Source organism: Danio aesculapii, chromosome 12 (genome assembly GCF_903798145.1).
Source record: "Danio aesculapii chromosome 12, fDanAes4.1, whole genome shotgun sequence".
Classification (NCBI taxonomy): domain Eukaryota; kingdom Metazoa; phylum Chordata; class Actinopteri; order Cypriniformes; family Danionidae; genus Danio; species Danio aesculapii.
In genome coordinates, this window is record NC_079446.1 from 15,856,794 (window position 1) to 15,864,432 (window position 7,639).

The 7,639-nt window shown below is 41.5% G+C and overlaps 1 protein-coding gene across 2 annotated transcripts in view; it reads left to right on the forward strand.

Annotated features, from left to right (window-relative positions):
- The first annotated feature begins 4,031 nt into the window (after positions 1-4,031).
- becn1 (beclin 1, autophagy related) overlaps positions 4,032-7,639 on the forward strand; it is a 102,050-nt gene continuing 98,442 nt past the window's right edge. Inside the window, exon 1 of one of the 2 annotated variants that reach the window (XM_056470080.1) lies at positions 4,032-4,098. The gene's annotated coding sequence lies outside the window, so the exon portion shown is untranslated. The remainder of the gene's footprint in view (positions 4,099-7,639) is intronic. The other variant, XM_056470081.1, reaches the window with a different exon arrangement.

Genomic DNA, 7,639 nt, shown 5'->3' on the forward strand with positions numbered 1-7,639 from the left:
AGAATGAGTGGCTTAGCTCGTAAAGCGTATAGCAACATGTTTTAAGGTGGTTGATCATGAACTTCGAATCCAGCATCTGGTGAACATGTTTTTCTTTTTCCCCACTACATATCAGATATTGATATATGATATGTAGTGACAGTCATTTCCACCTGATGTTAAATGTTAGCGGCATCTTAATATAATTAATCTGTATTTACAATGTTAGTCGCCCTGCTTCACCCATATTCTCTGACCTCATGGCTCTGCTTAAAGAACATTTATTAATGGAACATGCCCTAATAAACGTACCACCTCCTCTGTAAAAAAGCACATATGTGTAAAATAAACTATGAGCTACTTTAAAAGGAATTACGGCAGATCATTTTAATGCGTTTACATCGCTCTCTCTCTCTGTGTGTGTGTGTGTGTGTGTGTGTGTTCGTGTGTGTGTGCGTGCGTGTGCGTGCGTGTGTGTGTGGTGGTGTGTGTGTGTGTGTGTGGTGTTATGCAGAATAATATATTTCTGCACAAAATTTAGGCCTAATAAGAAAACTAGCCAGATAATTAAATCTATTTAAATATTATTATTATTATTAATGATGATGATAAACAAAATATTGGTTATTTTTCTAAATAGACTACACTTTTAAGCAGCAGGGTGGTACAAAAGGTGGTACAAGTGTAACGTGTGGTCTGAGACAGTATTAGAATCCATATGCAGAAGTTTTATTAAAGGGTTTAGGCAGAGACATCAGTGAGTACACAGGCGGAAAGTCGGCAACACATAAGAAGTCCAATCCAGTCAACAAACACAGGAGCAAATCCAGACGACATAGTGAGAGTGCAGGCAGAGGTTCTGTATAACAACAAGCAGTCCAAAACAGAGCAAGGGGGCAAAGACAGATAACATACTTGATCAAGGCAGGCAGGGTCATACACAGGCAGGCAGTCATGAAGGTCTCTTGGAAAACGCTTGGTAGTGTAGGTAGACTGACAATACTTCGCAAAGAAGCATGGCCTTAGCTCTCACAGAAATACTATGCAAACAGGAAGTGACTGCAGAGGGAGCAGAGCTGAGTCAGTAGTCGGGCGTGGGCTCCCTCTGCTGGCGTGGCGTTACAGAACCACCACCCCCCCTCCCCTCTAGGAGCGACTCCTAGAGCTCGATATGGAAGGGTGGAGTTCAGAGGGTGGGATGGATGGCCAGGACCATAGAGGAGAGGCGGTCCAGGACCATGAAGCGGATGTGGTCCTGGTTCTTGGAGCGGAGGTGGTCCTGGGCCGTGAAGCAGAGGCGGACCTGGGGCATGGAGCAGAGGTGTACCTGAAGCATAGAGCTGTGGAGGGCCTGATGCGTGGAGCTGCGGAGGGCCTGGAGTGTGAAGCTGCGGAGGGCCTGGAGCGTGGAGCTGCAGAGGCCTGGAGCGTGGGGCTGCGGAGGGCCTGGAGAGTGGAGCTGAAGAGGGCCTGGAGCGTGGAGGTGAAGAGGGCCTGGAAAGTGGGGCTGCGGAGGACCTGGAGCATAGAGATGCGGAGAGCCTGATGAGTGGAACTGAGATATGTCTGGAGGCTTTGGTTCAGCAGGCATAGGTGTGTCATATACCCACAGTGAGTCAGGAGGCCTAAGCTCAAAGTCCTGACAGTTCATTAAACCCCAGTGGGTCAGGAGGCTTAGGTTCAGGAGGCACTTGCCATGATTTCAACCCCAGAGGGTCAGGAGGCTTGGGTTCAGGAGACACTGGCAGTTCCTTTAACTCCTGTGGGTCAGGAGGCTTGGGTTCAGGAGAGACTGGTAGTTCATTTAACACCAGTGGGTCAGGAGGCTTGGGTTCAGGAGACATGGGCAGTTCATTTAACTCCAGTGGGTCAGGAGGCTTGGGTTCAGGAGACACTGGCAGTTCATTTAAGCCCAGTAGATCAGGAGGCCTTGGTTCAGGAGTCACTGGCAGTTTGTATAACCCCAGTGAATCAGGGCACTTGGGTTCAAACTGTTTAGGCAGCTTTGGGAAGTCACATGGCTCTGGCAGCCATTCGTAGAACTCCGGTGGTAATTCTGGCCCTTTGTGGAACTCAGGTGACGGCTCTGGCCTTTCGTGGGACTCAGGTGACAGCTCTGGCCTTTCGTGGGACTCATGTGACTGCTCTGGCCTTTCGTGGGACTCAGGTGACAGCTCTGGCCTTTCGTGGACTCAGGTGACAGCTCTGGCCTTTCGTGGGACTCATGTGACTGCTCTGGCCTTTCGTGGGACTCAGGTGACAGCTCTGGCCTTTCGTGGGACTCAGGTGACAGCTCTGGCCTTTCGTGGGACTCAGGTGACTGCTCTGGCCTTTCGTGGGACTCAGGTGACTGCTCTGGCCTTTCGTGGGACTCAAGGGGATCTGGCGCCTGCCATTCGGGAAGCTCATGCGGCGGCAGCCATTCAGGAAGCTCAGGCGGCGGCGACCATTCAGGAAGCTCAGGCGGCGGCCATTCGAGGATTTCAGAGTTGTCTGATGCCTGCCATTTGAGGAATTTAGAGGATCCTAGCGCCCGCCATTCAAGGGATTCAAAAGTGTCTGGCACCATCCATTCGAGAGATTCAAAGGTGTCTAGCGCCTGCCATTCGAGGGACTCAGAGGTATCTGGCGCCCGCCATTCGAGAGATTCAGAGGGTTCTGGCACCGACCAATCAGGAATTTCAGGTTCTGGCGGCAACTCTGGCAGCTTTGGCGGCGACTGAAGATATGGCAGTTCTAGTAGCAACAGCTCTGGTGGTGGGAGCAGCGTTGGCAACTCAGATTGTGGTGGCCATTCTGGTGGCTCAGGTGATGGCATTTCAGGAATATGAACATGAACTGGAACTATAGCAGGAACAGACTTGGAACAGGGAGCCATCTTGTAAGCTAGTAGCAGATTAGCGCTTACCCATGCGTGAGCTGGAGGGCTGGTGGTGACCATTTTGTGAACTGGAGGACTTGAGACAGTCATCTTGTGAGCTGGAGGACTGGAGGCAGCAATCTTGTGAAATGGAGGACTGGAGACAGCGATCTTGTGAGCTGGAGAAATGGAGGCGGCCATCTTGTGAACTGGAAGACTGGAGACAGCCATCTTGTGAGCTGGAGAAGACCCTGGCATGGCTTGAGCAGGCCCTGGCGTGGCTTGAGCAGGCCATGGCATAGCTTGAGCCGGCCCTGGTGTGCCTGGAACAGGCCCTGGCGTGGTGGGAGCTGAGGTTTTGCGTGTTAAGAACAAAGAATATGTAAACAATGTGACACAACCAAATAGAGGATGAACACACTTCCTTCTGTGTCTGTCCCCAAATACATCTCAACAAGATAAATATACCCCCCCCCCCCAATTTGAAACATTGACTAATTCATTTTTTAATTTATATGACTCTTTATTTAAATAAACTACACCATGTACTCAGAGAGGATGAAATTGACATCTAGATTAGCTGTAAAAATATGTATACACCCCTCCACACCTTCAGAAATGGTTATGAAAATTCATGTGGTCTTATTTAAATAATTTATTATTATTGTCAAAGTATTCAGTTTTTGTCATTATTTCTTATCTACTGTATTATTATATTATTATTATTATTATTATTGTTATTATTATTATTTTATTTTTATTTGATGCTTTAAAAATTACATATTTGAAGGGCTTTGGCAATACTGTAACCGAATGTCATGCCAATAAGCAGTTTGTAGAACATGTACTCGTTAGTTGACAATAAATACACAGAGGAAATAAATATGTTAATTAATGATCTACAGAAACACGATGAACAAATAACATAAAAAAAAATATCCAGAAGAAATATATGGTTGATACAATTGTTAAAAAAGAAGAATAATACATTAGTTAGAATAATAACATTAACAGAGTAGCTGTAGATAGAGGAGCTGAAAACGCAGCAACATCGAAAGCTCGGGTTTTAAAAAGTCCAGAGAAAAGGGAATGAGTCTCTGATCCATAACTCACAGTAGATGGCGGTAATGCTCTATTTAAGAATGCGATACGCCATAAAACAACCGGAAAAAGGAGAAGAAGAGTAGTACGTCACTTTCTTTACAGGGAGTAAACAGGAAGTACAGGAATTATTGCTGAAAGAGACGGCATATTGAAAGGTACATTATTAAAATACTATTGTATTTCCCCCCAAGGTTTTTAAACATATATATAGCTGGTTTATCACGGCGCGAATAATTAGAAGATAACAATTATATGCTGTTTAACTAGCTATGGAATTAGGACATTGTGGTTACGAGTGCACGGTTAAGAAAAAAAAAGCATAACGGTACCACAAAACCTGTGCACAAATCACTGTAAATAAGATTGGTTTGCAATTTCGTAGTGATTATAAGACCAGTCTGGTACATTTTTACAAAACAGTTTTTTACTTTTATTACCACGAAAGTGGTCACCAAACCTCTTTAGAAAAACAAAATAATGTTACATTTATTTCTAATGTGCTTTGCAAAAGTGATTACACACTATAAAATAATAATAAAAAAATCTATATTTTGTTAAGTACAAACCAATTCTTCTAGACATGCATTAACTAATTGACAACATGCAGCATTTTTATTTTTCCTTTTCTGTGAAAACACTTTCAGCGGTTGGATGGAGATCTGCTTAAATCAATTTCTTTCTCAAAATTGAACCAATGATCTTTGGTCTAAGTCTTCTCAGTGCATGAGCTGATGGTTGCATCTTCCCTTTCAGTATTTCACAGTGTATTTGTGAATTCATGATGTCATCTATGAAATACAGCTTATCGACACCTGTAGAACTAATGCAACCCTGCACAAAAAAACAGACACCACCATGCTTTATTGTTACCATGCATTTTTCATTGTTCTCCTCATCCTTGTAATGCCACACAGTTTGTAGAACTTTAGCTCTCACTAATTCAATAAGGCTTTTTTCTCTCATGTGCAGCATGTCATATAGGCTGGGTGATGACAAAACTTAATCTTGATATTTTTTCAAGGATTGACCGATTTACGATTTCGATTATTGTTATTATTTTTGTTTATGTGTAATTGGTCAACTTAAAACAATTACAACAACATGATGATTGATAACTGATAACTTGATAACTATCAGGTTAAGGAACATTGTTTGCTTTGTGGGCATGTCAACACAAACAGAGCTCAAGATAAAAAAAAACTTTTTTACCTAGCACTACCAAAATTATAGGAGCACCAAAATGAATGAGCACCACTACTACAAATTGTGTTTTAATGGATTTATTAGGAACCTAGCACCTACGGTATGTAGGTCCTATTGAAATTGATCCGTTTCTTATTCTTCTTCTCTAAAATTAATCACATTTTTAGGGTCTAAACATGCTTGAAAACTCGCAAAACTTTGCACATGCAGTGAATTTACTTTTGTTATAGGTTTCGGAAGTGGGTGTGGCAAAATGGCTTGACAGCGCCACCTATGCACATTTGACGGAGTGGCCTCTGAGCTACGTTTCATGCACATTAACGAAAATTGGCACATGCATCAAACATGCCAATACCTACAAAAAGTCTCTTGGAGCGAAATCTCAAACCCAACAGGAAGTTGGATATTTTTAACTTTCTCTGCCGAAAAGTGCTGTTTTTGCCTAGAGTTTTTGTCCTTGCCGGTCTCACAAACTTTAAATTTTCACCACGAAACAGGAAGTTGTTATTAGTGTTGCACGTTACCAAAAATTTTTACTTCGATATGATGCCTAAAATAATATCATGATACCGATACTAAATTACATATATTTTTTCAAATATCATTTATTAATAAACACTCAGTGTTTGCTCTCAGCTAAATATAGTTTAAAAAAATATATAGAGAAAAGTGGACATAACTTTTTTGGTCTGGTTCTCTGGTTGAAGAGGCCTGGTTATACTTCTGCGTCAAGTTATCAGCGTGACCCACGTGTAAGCCTTGCGCGTAGCCGTGCATTTATACTTAAGCGCGCTGTTTCGTTGCTCTGCAATACACTTCCAAAACACTAGCTGGCAGTGAACTGTTTATGTTCCTCTGTGTCGAGTTTCTTCGCTGGTGTTTTGTTTTTCTGAATGCTTCCTTAATGTACAAGTGGCTCAAATTTGCTCATTCTGAGGCAGGAACCGGCAGATGTGCAACTTGTACATTAAGGAAGTGTTCAGAAAAAACAAAACACCAGCGAAGAAAGTCGACATAGAGGAACATAAACACCTCACTGCCAACTAGCGTTTGAAGTGTTATTGCAGAGCAACAAAAACAGCGCACAGAAGTATGAATGCACAGCTACGTGGTAGGTATGCGCCGTGGGTCACGTCGATCACTTGACACAGAAGTATAAACCAGGCTAAAGCCATAGTTCTCGGCTGTGTGTGCGCACTCAGCGGAGGCTCACGCTAAGCGTACACACATAGCTTGCGACACAGACTCGCGCTAAGCCCTCACACGTAGCTCGTGACACAGTACTTGCGCGCACAAACAGCTCGTAAGCTTGTGGAGGTAAACCAAACGGGCTGTCCCGAGTGGACAGTGACAATACCTGCTGCAACAAACGCCACGAGTTGTTTTCTTGTATAAGCGGAAACACAAGAAATAAAGAAAAGTGAAAGTATCTTTCAAAAGTGCATTAACTGCAGAAAGACAAATGAAAAGTTTTCGACTGCCTAGCTACTCACGGTAACGTCAAATCATCCACATCGCTGAGTCCAATCACCTAAATTAAATTTAATTATCATGTAATATTAATAGTTAAAAAAAAACGCACACATTCGGTACAATGAATTTTTTATTTATTTATTTTTTTTGCTGGGGCCTAAATAATCTTAAACTTTAAAAATGCGTTTTACATCAGCTGTATTTACAAAATAGCCTATAGATAGCCTAATAATAAACTTTGCTTATTAAGATTTAATCATTTTCATTTTTACATTGCAAGATGCTCCAAACTGTATTAAAACACAGTTAACTCCCAAAACACAGTTAACTCATTTATGTGAAGTTAATGAAAAATGATACACATATAATTTAACTGCATTTTGCAACTCAAAGAGGGTATTTTCAACTGTAGGGAGCACGATAAACCAAGAAAGATCCCGACTTCTGCCAGAAAAGGCAAACATGTTTATTTTTTTCCAGATAAATGCTTTAAAAGTAATTTTCTTTCAAACCATTGTAAACACAATAATAAAACAAAGTGTTGTTAATTCTGTTCAATTTGTTTTTTTGTTCTTTTTTGATTAAAAAAACACCACAAAAAGTACAGATAAGAGAACCGTTAAAAGCACTGAACCTATAAGTGGTATTGATAAAAGTAAAACCTTAAGGATACCCATCCCCAACTGTTCAGTGATCCTGTCATTTCATATTTAATTACGTATTTATATATTAATATGAGAGTGAATGATGTTACATGCATTTTTAGTTGTCCATCAGTCAATGTCATCTACTAATAAAATGAATACTTGTTAAAAAGACATACATTTATGTTGTTCCTTTAACAAGATATTACAGCATCCTATAGTTTTAGATGATGTTTACAGACCTCTACTTACATTTTTGTCATGTGGTGTGTTTTGTCCGGGTTAAGTGTGACCATACTAATATGTGTCAGAATATCACATTTGTTGTGACATGATTTACACACAAAATCATAAAAAATAAATCTGCACAAAAACA